The sequence below is a fragment of the Palaemon carinicauda genome, chromosome 26, assembly GCF_036898095.1.
Source record: "Palaemon carinicauda isolate YSFRI2023 chromosome 26, ASM3689809v2, whole genome shotgun sequence".
Taxonomy (NCBI): Eukaryota; Metazoa; Arthropoda; class Malacostraca; order Decapoda; family Palaemonidae; genus Palaemon; species Palaemon carinicauda.
The window spans coordinates 32,438,771-32,458,747 of NC_090750.1; the positions used below are offsets into that span (position 1 = coordinate 32,438,771).

General features: G+C 40.8%; 1 protein-coding gene and 1 long non-coding RNA gene across 2 annotated transcripts in view; one reads left to right on the forward strand and one right to left on the reverse strand.

Moving 5' to 3' along the window:
* LOC137619876 (decapping and exoribonuclease protein-like) overlaps positions 1–19,977 on the forward strand; it is a 400,284-nt gene that overhangs the window by 135,906 nt on the left and 244,401 nt on the right. The window lies entirely within an intron of this gene.
* LOC137620138 (uncharacterized) lies at positions 407–13,722 on the reverse strand. The gene is made up of 4 exons (XR_011039990.1): positions 13,524–13,722; positions 1,522–1,688; positions 803–965; positions 407–490 (listed from the first exon to the last, which is right to left on the reverse strand). It is a non-coding gene; the product is annotated as an uncharacterized lncRNA (long non-coding RNA).

Here is a 19,977-nt window from a genome sequence, read left to right on the forward strand (position 1 = left end):
TACCTGGGCAAGAATATTAAAGAGATCTCCAAGAATATTTTCTCCTTCACTGCCTTCTCCATCAAAGGAAAATACCAGGAGATGTAGTGTGTCAAACAGCAAGCCTGCTAGCTGAACAATAAGAGTGGCTGTGAACAGACGGGTTATAGGATGGATCTGAAAGGAGACCACAAAGTCATAAAGATTGGACCTCAAATGTAGCACAACTTGAAACATTAACTAAAATTTGATTGTACTATAAAATGGTTTCAAGTCAAGAAGATATTTATTTCTAACATTTACCTCTGGAGAGGGATACGATATTCAATAGTTGCTAATTCTTATAATTGGAATTTTTAAGTACTATAACATGCAATAATAATTCAACAAATATGTGTGAGGCAATAGTGTCAATGCCATAATTTACCTCTGGACAAGCAGCATAGACTTGAAGTGGCACTAACACAAACCCATAAAACACAACACAGACAAGGTAGATTTCAACAGTGTCCTAGAATGAGAGAAGAAATCATTCTTGTTGAGCCTTGATACCAAAGGCCAGTGAAATTAACTGCATACCTGTCAGACTTAAAGGAACAATATTTCACAAATAGTTTTAGGAATAACATTGAAATGTTTTTTTTTATAAATCTAAACAACATTTTCTATTTAACAAAAAGAGACCTTACTCTAAAAATAATGAAATACAATAATATAATACCATAACTGTATCATACTGGAATATAATTTACTGTACATATGATTACAGACAATCACTCTGGAAAATTAAAAAAATTATATCAAATAATTTACACTAGCCTACCTGTTTGTCAAATGAGAAATGATACTCAAATGGATTCAAATTGCCAGCATTCGGCTTCCCATTGACGATGTTCAGATCGTACCTCATTGTTAATGGCTGTTTCATATGCTCCCACTCACAAGAAGCATTCCGACTGCAGGCCACTAAACTCAAATACCAGAACCTGAAATCCAATAAAAATCAGCAATCAACTATTATTTAGTTAATGATTCATACAGGCCTGCAAATCTTGAGTTCACAGAATTCAATGGAATATAAACTAGCATATATTCCAAACTGATTGATATGTTCAGTTCCTCAGATGAATTTTTTTCTGATCGTATCCTTCTTCGTTAGCCCCAGTGGGAACTTCAACATTTTCATTTTGGCAACTTCAGTTTGGAAAGAAAGCAAGACTAAGGCTGGTTTGGGCAAATGAAAATAAGAAAGGAAGAGTATTTTGGGAGGAGTATACTAAGCGCTGAGCCACCACGTCAAAGTAGAAGACAAAGGCCTAAGATGAGATTTATGAATTCACGAAGAGAAGATATAATGGCAGTTGACATGACAGAGAAGGCTTCAATGGATAGAAGTAAATGGAGACAGATGATCCACCGTGTTGTCTCATGAATGGGAGAAGCCAAAAGAAAAAGAAGATACTGTACACTAGTAGTTATCTAAGCATCACAGTTCAACTACTGTATTCTAATATCAATTGGCTTAAGTAAGTATTAAGTTACCTTGGCTTGACATCCTGTATGGCATATGTCAATTGATTGTAAGTGATGACATTGGCAGGATTATCCTCATCAGGGCAAAGGCTGCCTTTAGGACATGGCACTAGACGGAAGAAATCTTGAACACCAGACTTGTGACATCTGGCAACAAAGGCCTCTTTCTCAACTTCCTGTAAAAAATTAGGTATTATTTAAAAACAACCATTTATAAGTAAATAAAATTGAAATTGGATTATGAAGGAATGTGCAATACTGTAATTGAAGCTAAAAATCAGTTTTTTACATTGGGAAAAAAAATAAAACAGAGGCTGTTATTTCCTCTTTAAGTGATACTACTTTCCTGGTGTCAAGCACAGTCACCTCCAAGAATTTTGTTAGTCTATTTTTTTCTTATTCTTCTTTGGTGAACAAAATTTAATGAAGTATTTGCATAATGTTTTACACATATACAGTACAATGTGTAAATGCATTTAGTAAGAAGGTGTTTGTGCTCAACTAGGCCATTGTATATTACAGATAATGCAAATATGATTTAATTTATAATTCTGTTTGCTAACATCCATAGCAGTAATAATATTTTCTATAAATTATATTTATTGTTCTGTTTTGTGCTTGGCAGGCTTTGATATGATTAAGGAGATGCTAGGTGAATGTGCTTTCTATGGCAGAGGAGCTCCACAGTCATTCATGATTGACAACTGTGAAGCTGAAAGAAAAAATCTAGCTGCAACTTGGCCGTCAGCAAAGCGTTTCCTATGTATTTTTCCCCTTGCTTCAGCAGGTATGGCGTTGGCTATTGGATTCTAAACATAGAATTCAAAAGGATAATCGTCAAGACCTTATGGCTGCCATGAAAAATCTTGTTTATGCTAGTTCAAATGGAGAGTTTAATAAGGTATGCAAACCGTTTCCTATGTATTTTTCCCCTTGCTTCAGCAGGTATGGCGTTGGCTATTGGATTCTAAAGATAGAATTCAAAAGGATAATTGTCAAGACCTTATGGCTGCCATGAAAAATCTTGTTTATGCTAGTTCAAATGGAGAGTTTAATAAGGTATGCAAACCGTTTCCTATGTATTTTTCCCCTTGCTTCAGCAGGTATGGCATTGGCTATTGGATTCTAAACATAGAATTCAAAAGGATAATCGTCAAGACCTTATGGCTGCCATGAAAAATCTTGTTTATGCTAGTTCAAATGGAGAGTTTAATAAGGTATGCAAACCGTTTCCTATGTATTTTTCCCCTTGCTTCAGCAGGTATGGCGTTGGCTATTGGATTCTAAAGATATAATTCAAAAGGATAATCGTCAAGACCTTATGGCTGCCATGAAAAGTCTTGTTTATGCTAGTTCAAAAGCAGAGTTTAATAAGGTGTGGCAGTCTCTCCAATCCTGTTCTCTCATGGCTACATATCCTATTTCCAAAAGGTAATGTGAAATCGTCCAGTTTTAGAAGCATTCAGTGCACTATTGCTTCAGCTCTGTCCCTAAAAATTTCCTTTTTTTTATAATTCATTAAAGTGTAAATTCAGTCACCGTTGTTTATAATTCAACAAGTTGGTATGAAATCCAAGGTCTTTGATCCTTTTGAATGAAGAGTTGAACAGAATTGAAAAGAAAATTTATTCTATTACTAAGTTTACTTTTCAAATTGCAATGTTTTATGTCCTGCTGTTTAATTCACCATTTTAATTTCCTTTTGGCACATTTAAATCTTGTTTTAATGAGCATATTTTCTTAACTTTCAGTTATGTGGCATCCTTGGTTAAAAGAAAGGAAGATTGGGCAATAGCTTTTCGAGCTGGTACATTGTTACGAGGGCACCATACAAATAATTTCTGAGAGTCAACAATGTGCATAATCAACAATATTGTTCTCAGTAGGGAAGGATTCATAAGTACATTATACAGGTAATATTTGCCATTACATCATTTAAGAAAGTACATATTCTGACACTTAATGAGTCTGCATATGTGTTTAACTGATGGGTTGATGTTATTGCTATGAAATTTCACAAAACTTAAGTTCTCCCACTAAGCAAGTGATGACACTAACTTGATAGTTGCAATGGCCTCTTGTTGTATATATATGTGTAGGTGCATGTTTTAGATACTACATAATAATAATAATAAAAATTATATTGGCATAAAAACTTTCGAAAACTGCTCAATAGTATGCATATTGAAAGGAACAGGAAAGAACAAATGGTCTCCAAATAGCTGAGTTACTCCAGTTTAATCAAAAACTTCTATACTGCAATGAAAATACTATGGGTCAAAGGTCTATGGATGTTTTGCAATTACTTGTATTGATTGATCTGGCAAACATGATTTGTCAGTAAGAGTAGAAACTCATTTTTTATGGAAATGTCTTACCTTGCAAGAGAGAGAAAAGGGACATATTTAAACCCATGCTGGCAAAATTCAAGAAAAAAAATTCTGTATATATTTAAAACTATGATGGCAAAAGTTCAGGTTAAACTGCATTAATTTTCTTAACAGAATGCCCTAGTTTTAGTTGTACTTTATCAAACAGTTTGGATTACTTCTTCATTTTTTTTTCAGATGTAAGGCATACAACACGGCCCAGCTACTGATGTTTATGGTAGAGATCTTCGATGTATACATGAGACAATGATTGGTCGATGTGGCCTTGAGTAGGCGGCATGTAAAGCCAATAATCTCGACTAAGGTTGCATTAGACAGCGTTGAATTGGTTCGCAATTCTAAATATAAAGTACAGAGCGAATCTGATCCAACCATAAAATAGGATGTAGGCCTTGAAATTGGACTGTGCTCTTGGATGCAAGGCCAAACTGGTGCTATTTGCAAGCACAAAATTGCATGGGCTGAGTTTAGCATGACAGCTGTGCCCCAGCAATTTTTAAGTAGCAGTGAAAGTCGCCATTAATTAGCAGTTTTGGCTGTCGACCAAGAAAAGGTCCCTGATAAGGCATTTTTCAGAAAGTTGAATGAGGATGGCGGCTTTGAGATCACTGGCAAGGAAGAGATAAAAGAAATTTTTAGTGAGAAGACAGAAAATCTGGATATGGAAGAGGAGCCACAGGATCCAATTTCTAGAATAGAGACAATGTCATCTTCAGATGATGATGATTTTGCCTCTAGGAAAATATCACAAGATGTTGCAGATGCCACTGTTAGAGTCAGTGCACGCAATGGAAATAGCAATACAGACCTAGCACTGAAGAAGTTCCTCAGGCATCTGGATTCTGTAAAAACTGCAAAGCAGTTGAATAGTTTGCTGCATTGCACTGGAAGTGCAATAAGGAATGGTGGAGCTGGGCGAGGTAAGATACCTTGATAGCCAACCTCCATTGCAAGGTGCTCAACTGGCAAGCCAAGGGGAGCTACACCGCTGTATAAAGGCCGTCATCCGACAGGTGCTGTCTTCACAACCTAAAAGTCCCCGTTATTTGGCTCACAACATTTCCTGCAACGTGGCCAATGGGAAATCTCATGGCACAAATCATTAAGTGAAAAATAGTGATATTTATGTATTTTTTTTTATTGGCATATATTTGATTCAAATGTGAAAAATAGTGATATTTATGTATTTTTTTTTTTATTGGCATATATTTGATTCAAATGGAAAATAGGAAACCTATTTTCGAATTCATATTTCTAACACTTCACAATAGTTTTTGATTAGTGTTAAGGCAACGTATTAATTTTATGTATTTATTATAGCTCTCAAGACATGAATTATTCCATTTTTATTGTATCTGGTTGACAATTGAACTGTGCAGTTTGGAGTCAATCAACTTTGGTATGATGTACAATGTGAGTAATCTTTTATATATAATAAACTTTTGTATGAAAAAATCTTTTGTAAATAATTTTTTTTCCCTTATATTCCAAGCTATGCAGTTGATTTTAAAATTTTAAATATTTAACTTAGCCGGTGAATATATAATAGCTGCAACTCTGTTGCTCGACAGACACATACAATAAAAACTCGCCAGCGATCGCTATACAGGTTGCGGGTGTGCCCACCAGCGCCAACTGTCGGCCAGATACCACTCTCGATGTAAACAAAGACTCAATTTCTTCTCTGTCGACGTGTCGACAAGACGTACTTTTACTCGCTGTAGAACCTGGAGTTTTCTCAACATATTTGGTGAAGTACTTCATTTTGGTTTGAGCTTTCGCAGTGCAGGTGTTTTATTTTCATCTTAAATCTTGAACTCGTTTTTGGATAGATTTAATTTTTGATGACAAAGAGAGTATGGACTTTCTTTGACTTTTAAATGGCCGACCCTTCCCTTAGACGGAAGTGGGTTTAGGCTTTTAGCAATTATCTTATCACGTTATAAATTAATTATAGATTTTCCTCTATATATTTTATATCTCACCGCCTTTATTAGGCCTCTTCGATTAACTTTCCATTTATAATAAACATAAAAATAAATTTTAATGATTTGTTTATATGCGACCTTTCCTGAGAGTAGGCGGTCCTAACTTGGAAACCGAAGTTAAACAACGTTGAGCCCTTTCAATCGTAAATAGCTTTTAAAGAGCTAATGATTTAAAACTTTTTAAATGAATATTTTTTAATAGATATTTTATGAAAGATTTTCTTTGAATAGTCTTCGTACTGTTTTCAAAGATGAACTAACGTTTAGTTTATTTATGCTACGCAGTTTGCGCTCTATCGTTACGATAGAGAGAGAGAGTATCACGGTTTCACTTTGCAGAAAGAGTAAATCGATTCTGACGTTTTGTTCATTCTTCTTTCAAAGCTTAAATGTTTTAAAATTCTATTTTAAAGGAACTTTTTAATTGAAAAACCTTTCAGTTTTTTCCTTTGGTCAAATAACATGTTTTTTTGACGAAACGTAATTGGGCTCTTCTCTTAGGTGCGAAATCAAGAGAGAAAGAGAGATAGAGACGGAGGGAGAGAGAGGAGAGAAAACGTTCCGTTCAAGCGGGTAACGTTGTTCTCGTGTTACTCTCGTCCCTAGTCTCTGTACGGGGAGAAAGGATAAAACGTTTTTAGTTTTATTCTCGTCCCCAGACAATGTACGGTGAGAGATTGAAAACGTAGTTTTGAATGAACTAGTGTTTAGTCTCTTCCCCAGCCACTGATTTTTTTATCTTAAAAGATGTTTACTGTTTTTTGCTGGTATTAATGTGCTTACATTATACGACTGATTTCGCTATTACTACCTTTTGATGAGGGTAGAATTGCGTGCTTCAGGTAGAAATCAGTAAAAGTTTCGATTTCAGTGATATAAGTGCAAAACAGAAAATCGTAGTGATAAAGTGATATTGCGCAAAGTGTTACAGTGTTGCGACCGAGGGTTCGTCTGTTCGTGCCTGTCGTTCACCTAGTCCGGGACCTCTTGCAAGCTCCCAAGCCCAGGGGAGAAGTAATGTCGTACGACTTATGGGTTCGAGAGGCCTTGATCAGCGAACAGACGTTCCCTCTATGGTATCGGGTGTATCTTACCAAGATCTCCCCTACCATAAGGCGAGAGAGACAATTTTCTCCTCGTCATCCGAAGGCTTTTCGCATAAGAAACCTGAAACAAGGTTTCGAGGCCCTTAAGCGAAAGTCAGTCCTTTCAGGACAGGTCCAGCGTCCTGGTTGTAGCCATTAGGACAGCTCTGACCCTATGCAGTCATCGGAAAACTGCTCGCCGCCTAACAAAAGCGTAACACAGACTCCGAGAGTCTTTTTGTTGGCAAGGTTTTGCGGTCACAGACGTTACCCTCGTCTCTTACCGCAACCTTTTCCGTTGATCCTAAATGGGTTGTACGGCATGACATGCAGAATAAGCTTGCCTCCCTTATGGAAGACTATTCTGCCGTTTAGTCCGTTGAGCCTAGCCGTTTATCTCATCGAGATCCTGGCTTTCAGCCAACCTAACGTTCCTTTGTGCGTCCTGTTGACGTTGGCGTAGCTAAGTCACGTCAGTCAGGTTGTTTAGAACCACACTCGATGCGGTCTCGTGTGGATTTTCAGCCACATTTGGACGTTAGGCCACTTGCTGATGCTCCTGTTGACGTTCAGGACGTTCGCTAACAATCGGAGTTGACTTGTTTTGACGCTGTGCGTCAACCTCCGCATTCTAGAGTTGTTTTGACTGCTCTGTCTAGGCGGTCAAAGCAGTCTCGAGTGGACGCTGTGCGTCCTCACGCACCTGTTGTTGTTGACAGTTCACAGACTGTCAAGCAGTTACATGACGTTGCGTCCTGGTCCGCTACTAATGCACCAGTGCGTGTGGACTCTGCTTGTAAAGCATTGCCACCACGGTAGGTCTCTCCCTTGCTTGAGACTCAGCTATTATCGAACAAGGTTCCTTTAGATGAGGAAGTTGCTGTTCCCCCTCCTACTGATATTCCCTTGAGGACTCTGTCAGACGGAGAGGAGCCTAAAGCTGCTTAGCCCTCTATGGACTTTAAATAAATCATGCTGATTTTTAAGGATCTTTGTCCGGATCTTTTTGTAACTGCTGCTCCTCGTTCGCCTAAACGTCAGAGCTTACACTAGGCCTAGCTACTTCGAAGCCGTTGTTTTATAAGCTAGTGCTCTCTCGCTCTCCTAGAGAGCTTTACGTTTGCTAGGCAACTGGTTTATCACCAGGAGGAGTTTGGGGGATACAGCCTTTGCTTTCCCTTCTTTTAAACTGGCTTATAGAGCGAGAGTCTGATATGACACGAGAGAAGTTCTTGGCTTGGGAGTTCCTGCCTCTGCCCAGATAGACTTCTCAAATCTCGTAGACTCTCCCTGGCGCCTGGCCAGGAGACGCTCCAAGATTTTACAGGTCAACTTCACAGCTGTTTTCGAGCCTTTGAAGTTTTGCTGTACAATTATGTCATGCATAAACAAGGCTTTCAGGGATGGCTCCAATGATCTGACAGCCACGTTCTCTGCAGGGACAAGTCCCTCAGGGATGGCTCCATGTTTTGGCAGCCATGTTCACTGCAGGAGTACGTAAGAGGCAAGTGCGCTCAATGTATTCATTGTCAAGACAAACTTCACGATGAAGTCTACCAGGCTGTCTTGACAGCATTTATGGAAGGCGACTGGATGGTCCCGCTCGACCTTCAGGAGGCATACTTCCACATTCCTATACACCCGGATTCCCAACCGTTTCTGAGGTTTGTTTACAGGAATGTGGGGTACCAGTTTCGAGCTATCGGAGATCAGAGCCTCCCTGTACTTGGACGACTGGCTTCTCAGAGCCTCTTCCAGTCATCGCTGTCTGAAGGATCTCAATTGGACTCTAGATCTGACCAAGGAATTGGGACTCCTAGTCAATTTGGAAAAGTCACAGCTGGTCCCATCCCAAACTATTCTGTATTTAGGGATGGAGATTCACAGTCAAGTTTTTCGGGCTTTTCCGTCGGCCCCCAGAATAGATCAAGCCCTGCTCTCCATCCAGAAGATGCTGAAGAAAGAACGCTGCTCAGTCAGGCTGTGGATGAGTCTGGTAGGGACGCTGTCATCCCTGGAGCAATTTGTCTCGCTAGGAAGACTACACCTCCGTCCTCTTCAATTCCATCTGGCTTTTCACTGGAAAAAGGACAAGACGCTAGAGGCGGTCTCGATCCCGATTTCCGATAAGATAAAGTCTTGTCTGACTTGGTGGAAGGACAATATCAGCCTGCGAGAGGGTCTTCCCCTGGCAGTTCAGATACCCAACCACGTTCTCTCCTCGGACGCATCGGACTTGGGCTGGGGCGCGACGCTGGACGGTCGGGAATGCTCAGGTCTGTGGAACTCGAGTCAGAGGAGCATGCATATCAACAGCAAGGAGCTTTTGGCGGTTCATCTGGCCTTGATAAGCTTCGAGAATCTCCTTCGAGGCAAGGTGGTGGAGGTAAACTCGGACAACACCACGGCCTTGGCGTACATTTCCAAACAGGGAGGTACCCACTCACTGACTTTGTACGAGATCGCAAGGGACCTGCTCATCTGGTCAAAAGATCGAGGCATCTCCCTAGTAACGAGGTTCATCCAGGGCGACTTGAACGTCCTAGCAGATTGTCTCAGTCGGAAAGGTCAAGTAACTCCAACCGAATGGACCCTCCACAAGGATGTGTGCAAGAGACTTTGGACGACTTGGGGTCAACCCACCATAGATCTCTTTGCAACCTCGCTGACCAAGAGGCTTCCAATCTATTGCTCTCCAGTCCCGGACCCAGCAGCAATACATATAGATGCCTTCCTCCTAGATTGGTCACATCTAGATCTTTACGCATTCCCACCATCCAAGATTGTCAACAAGGTACTGCAGAAATTCGCCTCTCAAGAAGGGACAAGGTTGACGTTAGTTGCTCCCCTCTGGCCCGCGAGAGAATGGTTCACCGAGGTACTTCGATGGCTAGTAGATGTTCCCAGAAGTCTTCCTCTAAGAGTAGACCTTCTACGTCAACCACACGTAAAGAAGGTACACCAAAGCCTCCACGCTCTTCGTCTGACTGCCTTCAGACTATCGAAAGACTCTCGAGAGCTAGAGGCTTTTCGAAGGAGGCAGCCAGTGCGATTGCTAGAGCAAGGAGAGCGTCTACCATTAGAGTCTACCAATCAAAGTGGGAAGTCTTCCGAGACTGGTGCAAGTCAGTCTCCGTATCCTCGACCAGTACCTCTGTAGCCCAAATAGCTGATTTTCTATTATACCTGAGAAAAGTACGATCCCTTTCAGCTCCTACTATCAAGGGCTACAGAAGCATGTTGGCCTCGGTCTTGCGACATAGAGGCTTAGATCTTTCCAACAATAAAGATCTGCAAGACCTCCTTAAGTCTTTCGAGACCTCTAAGGAGCGTCGTTTGGCTACTCCTGGGTGGAATTTAGACGTGGTCCTAAGATTCCTCATGTCAGACAGGTTTGAGCCTTTACAGTCAGCCTCCCTGAAAGATCTCACTCTTAAGACTCTTTTCCTGGTATGCTTAGCCTCGGCTAAAAGAGTCAGTGAGCTTCATGCCTTCAGCAAGAACATCGGGTTTTCGTCAGAAAAAGCTACTTGTTCTCTGCAACTTGGTTTCCTAGCCAAAAATTAGCTACCTTCTCGTCCTTGGCCTAAATCTTTCGATATTCCTAGCTTATCGGAGATCGTAGGCAATGAACTAGAAAGAGTCTTATGCCCTGTTAGAGCTCTTAAGTTCTACTTAGCTCGTACTAAACCTTTACGAGGCCAATCTGAAACGTTATGGTGTTCGGTTAAGAAACCATCCTTGCCTATGTCAAAGAATGCTTTGTCATATTTTATCAGATTGTTAATACGAGAAGCTCATTCACACTTGAGTGAGGAAGACCGATCTTTGCTTAAGGTTAAGACGCACGAGGTTAGAGCTGTAGCAACTTCCGTGGCCTTTAAGCAAAATAGATCTCTGCAAAGTATCATGAACGCAACCTATTGGAGAAGCAAGTCAGTGTTCGCGTCATTTTACTTGAAAGATGTCCAGTCTCTTTACGAGAACTGCTACACACTGGGACCATTCGTAGCAGCGAGTGCAGTAGTGGGTGAGGGCTCAACCACTACAATTCCCTAATTCCATACCCTTTTAATCTGTCTCTTGAAATGTTTTAATGTTGTTTTTATGGGTTGTCCGGAAGGCTAAGAAGCCTTTCGCATCCTGGTTGATTTGGCGGGTGGTCAAAGTCATTTCTTGAGAGCGCCCAGATTAGGGGTTTGATGAGGTCCTGTTGTATGGGTTGCAGCCCTTGATACTTCAGCTCCTGGGGGTCTGTCAGCATCCTAAGAGGATCGCTGGGCTCCGTAAGGAAGACGTACTTACAAGGCAGAGTAATCGTCTAAGTCGACTTCCTTAACAGGTACCTATTTATTTTGGTTTTGTTATATTGATAACTGCCAAAATGAAATAAAAAACTCTTAGCTTATACGATGTAAACATATTTAACTCTGGTCTCTACCCACCTCCTTGGGTGTGAATCAGCTATTATATATTCACCGGCTAAGTTAAATATTTAAAAATGATATTTTAATTATAAAATAAATTTTTGAATATACTTACCCGGTGAATATATAAATTAAACGACCCTCCCTTCCTCCCCAATAGAGACGCAGTGGGATAAGAAGAAATTGAGTCTTTGTTTACATCGAGAGTGGTATCTGGCCGACAGTTGGCGCTGGTGGGCACACCCGCAACCTGTATAGCGATCGCTGGCGAGTTTTTATTGTATGTGTCTGTCGAGCAACAGAGTTGCAGCTATTATATATTCACCGGGTAAGTATATTCAAAAATTTATTTTATAATTAAAATATCATTTTACAACAAAATATCAGCAAAGGAAAGCATTTTGGTATCCGAGGCTGCAATGGTAATACAGTATAATATAAGCAAAGCAAAAATTTTGCATAGATTAGGATATCTGCGCAACAAAACCTGAGTATGGCCTTGTTTGCAATACACAGTGTAAATTTGTGCTTTATTACATATCAGTGGAACTTGAAAATTTTTTCCTGGTATATTTTTCTTTGACTAGAATGAATTTGCTACTCATTTCCGTTGAATATTATTAAAATATGCTTTTTTTATTGCAATTTAAATTTACCCTAGCAACTAAAATAGAGGTCTATATTTTCTGTCTCACACCATGTATACTTCCGAACATGAATTACCATCTGTATTCTAGCCTAACCTGACTAAATATATACATTTCAGAAACATTGAGTCAAAACTACAAAACAACAATGGAAAATATAAATGTATATAAACAGCAAAGAACAAATCAACTTGCAGAAGAAATATATATGATCAACAGGGCAAAATTTGGCATTTTGAAGGGTACAATGATTCCAAATAAAATTCAAAGTAAAAAAAATGTTAAACTCGGCCTACTTCATGTATTAAATGCCTAAGTGTCGGGGCCAATATGAGTAGTCGAGTCATTTTTTCAATGGGTGAAGTATTACGTAACAAAACAACTGATTGACATGGGATCACAGCCTTTCTGGTGTGTTTTATTGAGCAATGTTGCCAGCCATATGCCTTGCGTATCTCTATACTTTTTTAATAATTATATTTACTAATATTATAACCTCTCACAAAATTATACAGTATTCTCAAAACTGGTGCTTCTACATGAATTATTATGTAATGAAGCGGCTGATTGCCATGGGCATGGCTTTCTGCGTGTTTCATTGCAATGGTCCCATATGCCTTGCATATCTCAGTAACTTAAGATGCGTAAGTGCCAGCGTAAATATTAGCTGGTACAACATAGTTGATACATATTTTCTGTATACATCTATAATAACTATATGTACCAATATTAAACCTATTATATAAGATTAATACAACTGGTGCTTCTGCAAGAATTAAGAAAAGCATATACGTGGTAGCCCTAGGAGGGCGGAGTCTCACGACGTCACCGCTACAAATCACGCTCTGATTGGTTCTAATATCCTAGAGGGTCTATTTCCATCATTACTTCAGGAATATGCGGCCGGGAGCAATTTTGGGGACTTGTTTGTTAGGTGAAACTTCCTTTATTAAGGAAGACCTTCTTCCTATTGAGCCTAGCTTCTGGCGCCAGAATATCAGAACTCTCAGCCTTGACTAGAGACCCAGGCCATATTGAATTTCTCTCGTCAGGGGAGATCCTTCTCTCCCCTGACAAATTTTCTTAGCGAAATATGGGAACCCCCCAGAACAGATAGTCCCCCTGGAAGATTGTTCCACTTCCTCAGGATCCATCGTTATGTCCAGTAAACACTCTGAAAGCCTACTTAAATAGAACTTCCATTAAGTCCTCAGGGCCAACTTAGCTATAATACTGTAATAAAGCTCAACCAACACAAATATCTTTTACCATATAATGAATACAAATCAATATTGAATACTATACTGTAAATTAGTAATTTTTTCATGTTAAAAAATATAATAGTACTGTAAAGTCTTACTAGCACAATAGCTTAATTCTTAAATACAGTACAGTAAATATTGTATGCAAAACAATGTAAGCAATTGATTAAGTATATTTTTGAAGGAAGCAATACTATACAGTAAAAACTTACGTCAACTGGTCTACCCCAGTATTCTGCTGCATCTTTATGAACTCATTGTTGCAATCCCTGGAGTAAAAGGGATTTGTTCTTTCAGAGAAATACTCCAAAATATTTGCTGATTTTAGATGTGGAATCCACATACTGTCTTGCCAAGATATGTGAAGTGGATTATCTGAAAAGAAGCCATATACTTTAGTTAGCAACTAATTTAAACTCAATTGAATAAATTCCACAACCTATCAGTTGGTTCAAACATATCTAATTACTGATCTGTTAAAATCATGTATTGTACACATAAAACTTTTCCTAAATACACGATGGGGTTAAATTGTTTGACACTGAGAAAGATGCGGTATTAACAGGTATCAATAACAGGATACTAATCCTTCAAGTCTTTTATACCTTAGTGAATTACTATAAAAGGTTTATGTCCAATATCACCTCCTGAAGTACTTATAGCAGGGTTGCAGGGTGATCTGAAGCTTGAGACCACTGGCAATCACCCCAGGGGGGAAAGTTTCTCTAATGAGGTGAGGTGACCTAGTAACTTCTGCCACATATGGGCAGGCAGGAGGTCCCCTTTCAGGAAAGTTGCTGCCAAAGTCCTGAACCTCGCTAATCAGTCTGTCGCAGAGAAGGCCTTGACTTGCACCGAGTCTATGTCCATGCCCAGATACTTGATGGATTGGTTATGGATGAGACTGGACATCTGGAGGTTCAGCTGAATCCCTAACTCCTTACACAGATCCAGCAACATGCCTCTGTGCCTCAGCAGGAGAGCTCGGGATTCCTCCAAGAGAAGCCAGTCATCAAAGTATCTCAACAGTCTGATACCAATGACATGAAACCAAGCTGAGAAAAGGACAAACTTTGGAGAAGACTCAAAGGGCTGTAGACAAGCCAAAGCACAGCATGCTGAACTGGAATAGATTGTTTGGAAAGGGAAACCTTAGGTACTGCCTTGAGGCATGATGGAGGGGTACCTGAATGTAAGCATCTTTCAGGTCTATGGTCAGAAGGTAGTCGTTCTTCCTGATGGCCTGGAAAACAGAGGATGGCGTCTCCATCTAGAACCTTGTCGGCAGAATGGAAAGGTTCAAAAGGGAGAGGTCTATGACGGGTTTCCAACCTCCCATCAGCTTCTCTACCAGGAATAGACTACTGACGAAGCCCAGAGAGTCGTCTAAGACTTCCTCTACCGCATCCTTTCTCAGGAGTTTGGCGACTTCCTCTGCAAGTAGCTCTTTGATGATCCTTTCATATAGTATGGTAGGATCTGACTCGGGTCAGAGGCGGTGGACAGTCTATGAATGGGATCCGATACGCTGAATGGAGGACTTCTACCATCCAAGGGTCAGCCCATAAGTCCTGTCACCTTTGCCAGTTGCTTTGCATACATCCCCCCACTGGGGGTAACCTGGGGAACAAGCCCTACCTAGCGTGAACTTTTGCTACCACGTCCTCTTCAGCCGGTGGGATGACCTCTCCGATGAAAGTTAGGCTTAGGATTCTGCCTCCCAGGTTCTTGTCCCTCTATGAGGAGTTGCCTAATTGACGAGTTTCAGGTTCTTGTCCCTCTATGAGGAGTTGCCTAATTGACGAGTTCTTAGTCTGATTCTGAGGAATTGACAACCTCGTTGTCGCTGTTCTGTTATCTACTGGGCTCTACCCCAGTCTTTCTAAGCTCTCAATCGCTTTAGTCACGTCTGAGGACAGAAGAAGATTAGGAGAGTTCCCTGAGATTGTGGTATCTCTAGGGGACAGCTGTTTACAGCATCTTGCTAAGACAGCGCGCACCTCTTTAGAACAGTTTCCCCATGGGAAAACATTTTGGTGGCGGCGAAACTCTAAGGCCCTGGCGCCAGATCTGGAGTTCCTTGAATGGTCCGTATGGTCTTCTTCCTAATATTCATTGAAAGGCGAATTGAGAGTGCCCCAGACCAGTGGTCTATCCAAGGACAGGTCTGAATGCCTGCCATGGCAGCTACCTTCATATTTGCACGTTCAGGACCTGAGATCGTGGCTGGTGAATTCTGCAGTCTTTCAGCTGAAACTGAAAGTACCAAGTTGGCCACATCTAGATCAATAGGTAGTGGACTCTGAAAAGTGCCAGAGTTAACATAAAAAGTCTCTGGCGTGGCAGAAGTAATGGTAAAAGTTTCGAAGCCCTACCTGCTTTTAACTAGTTTTCCGCTGCAGAGACTTTAAGAGTTCAAAAGTTTGAGTGTCTTTCATTTGGTTGGTAAGGGTCACATCACACCGAAGTCTGGGATTCTGAGACAGCGGGAAGATATCGTCAATGCAGCATCATCTATTAACAGTGTGTGCTAAAGGAGGTTCATCTAGAACTCGTAAGTGAGACATTAGGCTCACAATCTTAATAAAATGAGGAACCTCCAACTCAATACTGGGGCCTCAAGTGGTGGTACATTAGCAGAGCTTGTACTCGCACATGCCACACTATTCTCAGGAGCATCATCAATCATGATAACGTCCTACTGATAATTTTCTGATTTGAGAGACCTCTTTATCCTTCCTTTCCCTTGAGTGATACCAGGAAGAGGAGGGGGAGGAGTGGGAGGAATTTAGATCACTCCCATCATAAGAGTGGTCGTTTCTGTCTAGATCGAGAGACAGAGGAGTTAAAACCTCTCACGGAACTCGTTCTTCGTGGCAAGAGAGAGTACTCAATACTTAAGTTCTTTTGAACGTCTACAGCGAGGACCACCTCTACATCGTTTGCCAGATCGTTCTTCTACATTTGATGTAGGGGTGATTCTTGGCAAGGGGCAGAATTTTCCATGCCCTGAATCGGCTTCTGGTACCTGCTGGACCTGAAAAGAATTTCCTGAAAAAAGAATAGTTCCAAAGAACGCCTATCCTACTAGTCTTGATTGTCAGACCGATTGAAAAAGAACAAAGGATTTGTTTTTAGCATAAGAAACAGGGTTCTTACCTGCGTAAAGAGAGGTTTTATCCCTTCAGTCCCTGGCCAAGAGTTTATAAAACTCCGGTGGGACTCTGTATGGTTTATTATGGCCTCTACTATCCGATGGATGAATAGCCATTTTCTTAGCATCATCACGATGCGGAGGAATACGCTCGCATGTCAAGATGGCAGCGCGTTCAGCAACGTCATGACGCTTGGGAGTGACAACTTGCTTGGACCTGCCTAGGATGCGGGATGGGTAACTTCTCGCACAGTAAAGGCTCCATGTACAGCGATGTCATCGGGTTTACAGCCGTTGACACATTCATTTTTTTAAGAATCTGAACGTTTGACCAAACAGGAATTATTGGATGAAATTCTAGGTATGGCAAGAATACAGTAGTTACACTTGACTTCCCAGCTTTAGGAAGCTTGGGAGGAGAGGCCTGCTTGGAGCATGAAGGTACTGTATTGCCAAATCTTAAGGGGGGGAGGGGGGACATAGTACTCAATAGTACAAAGATGACAAATCTCGCAACTCATCCCGGGCACTCTTTGTAGAAGTTTTCTACCGAGGACCCCTAATCATACGAGGCAGGCCTTTCTCGGTAGAACAAATTAGAGACTTGTAATCAGGTTCTTACAATAAGGCTGGCTCAGTAGAGGGGGAAATGACAGGCTCAACTCCAAGGTCCTTACAGGAGTGAGGAGATGCTTTTACTGTTCTTATCAGAGACACTTCTAACAGGAACATCTTATCTGCCTAATCAAAGAGGTATAACTCCCCACTCAGTCCACTTATGGGAGGTGAAGGGGATCTAGACAAGGCAGTTTAGTCTGGAATAGAGGTATCAAGTAGACCTGCCTCAGGGAGCGCAGCAGCCATAGCAGGAATATGCGATAAAAAAAGGTTCAATCTTGTAATGCACATTACTGACACTGGGACATAAAATATGCTTAAGAAATTAGGGCCATCATCCCCTGTGACAGATACCTCAAAGGGATTCTGACATGCAGAACTTGGACGGGGGTGAAGGTCCAACGCCACACTTACATTGCGTTTCTCCTCACCACTTACTGAGGGAAAAACAGGCAAACGATCTCTCTTGGGTTGCTTCTTCCTACGAGAATATCTATTCCATTAGGAGGATGACCACTCCCTACAATACAGTACTCACATGGAGATTCTACCATACATCTCTTCCCTCTACATGCTGGACATATCGGGTGAGGGTCCACATCTATCCTGCTCCTAATGATTACACAAGGGCGACCATTACAGCCTGGACAGGAACGCATCGAGGTCAACATAGTCGAAAGGCACACACACTGTAACACAAATAATTCACACGCAAGTGACAAATAATGTCCTAACACAAAGACATAAGACCAGGCAAAAATAAGGGTGATGAGCGGGCAATGCAAGTGTCTGCTTGTAGAAGTGAAAGCAGGGCATCATACTGCCTCCACAGCCTGAAGTGAAGTGAATAGATGCTTGTGACAAGCATAACCTGTCATGCACCCAAGCTGCCCAGAAGCATAGCATGACGCGATCTACCAATTCTTTTCTTTGGTCTGGCAGTAAGAGACAAAACCAGAAGTAACCTCATTAAATGACTCAGAAGTTTATATTCGCGTAGGAATAAATAACTTAACTATAATACTGTATTAAAGCTCAACCAACACAAATATCTTTTCCCATATAATGAATACAAATCAATATTGAATACTATACTGTAAATTAGTAATTTAAACCAAGAAAAAAAACCAATCGGCACAAAAGAACAAAACGACGCTTACGAAGTCCAACAGAAGGATGTAGTACAGATGTCGCTAGCGTCGGGCGTCGGTAGAGTGGCTCAGGTAAGGTAGCTAGGGCCTCTGTTACGGCCCTTCCCTTTGATGAAGGAATTATCTAAATGGAAGACAGCCTGTGAATAGTGGTTTTCACACGCCCCTGCTTTATACACGACGCCCACTGGGTGCTCGCGCGAGGGTAGTAACCTCTGCATTCCATACTTTAACTTTCTTTGGTATAATTGGAAGTATTTATATCAGAAAAGTGTAAGGAAGGACACTTTCACCGGGCGTCACAGGTATCTCCCCAGAAATAGATTTTTCCTTTTCCTTTGTCAAAATCCCTTTTTTTCATGTTAAAAAATATAATAGTACTGTAAAGTCTTACTAGCACAGTAGCTTAATTCTTAAATACAGTACAGTAAATACTGTATGCAAAACAATGTAAGCAATTGATTAAGTATATATTTGAAGGAAGCAATTTTATACATTAAAAACTTACGTCAACTGGTCTACCCTAGTACTGTACTGTATTCTGCTGCATCTTTATGAACTCATTGTTGTAGTCCCTGGAGTAAAAGGGATTTGCTCTTTCAGAGAAATACTCCAAAATATTTGCCGAGTTTAGATGTGGAATCCACATATTGTCTTACCAAGATATGTGAAGTGGATTATCTGAAAAGAAGCCATATACTTTAGTTAGCAACTAATTTAAACTCAATTGAATAAATTCCACAACTTATCAGTTGGTTCAAAAATATCTTATTACTGATCTGTTAAAATCATGTATGGTACACATAAAACTTTTCCTAAATACACGATGGGATTCAATTGTTTGACACTGATAAAGATACGGTAATAACAGGCATCAGTAACTGGATACTAATCCTTGGTGTCTTTTATACCTTAGTGAATTACTATAAAATGTTTGTGTAAGTTCCCAAGCTAAAAAAATATGACAAATTCGTAGATAATTTGTATTTTTCCTAACTATACAAACCTTAGCTATTTAATAGGGGTATTACTTTCGGCGTAGCTAAAATGGCGAGCCATTATTATTTTAACAAGGGTTTACTACCCATTGCTAATTAGCGGGGGTAGGGGAGGGTAGCTTGCTTCCCCCCCCCCCCCCCGCCCCCTCACACACACCTGTGCTTGAGCTCACTTTGCTTGGAGGTAGGACTTGAAGGGGGATAGGGCTAGCGGGCAAGTTTGATTAAATAGCTAAGGTTTGCATAGTTAGGAAAAATACAAATTATCTATGAATTTGTCACTTGTTCCGTAACTGACATACAAACCACGCTATTTAATAGGGGTGACTCACCTATTAGGAAGGATGGACGTCCCAGCCAGTACTGGCTTTTTGGCTTTGCCCGACCTCATTATTTGAGTGTGTCAGCACTCAAAATAAGGAGTCCCTGCACCTCGCTAGAACCTTGCTACGCAAGGACTGCGGCCTACGCAAGCTGTGTGTGAAGGTATAATGAAGTGTGACTCGTCCTAGGAAGTTGACCTGTAGTTCCTTAGATGGAAACTTTAGGCTAGGACTCTCCCAATACCACCTCGTCAGGGTATGGGGACGTGACAGTACATATTAGCTTAATGCTAGGAACACAAGGAAACATGGTTTACCTGCAGTGGTTTGAGATCAGCTATGCAGAGAACCCAGGATGCTGCTTTCCCCAAGAGAGGGGAAAATGAAGAAAAGAATAAGGGCCAGACTAACCTTTTCATTCA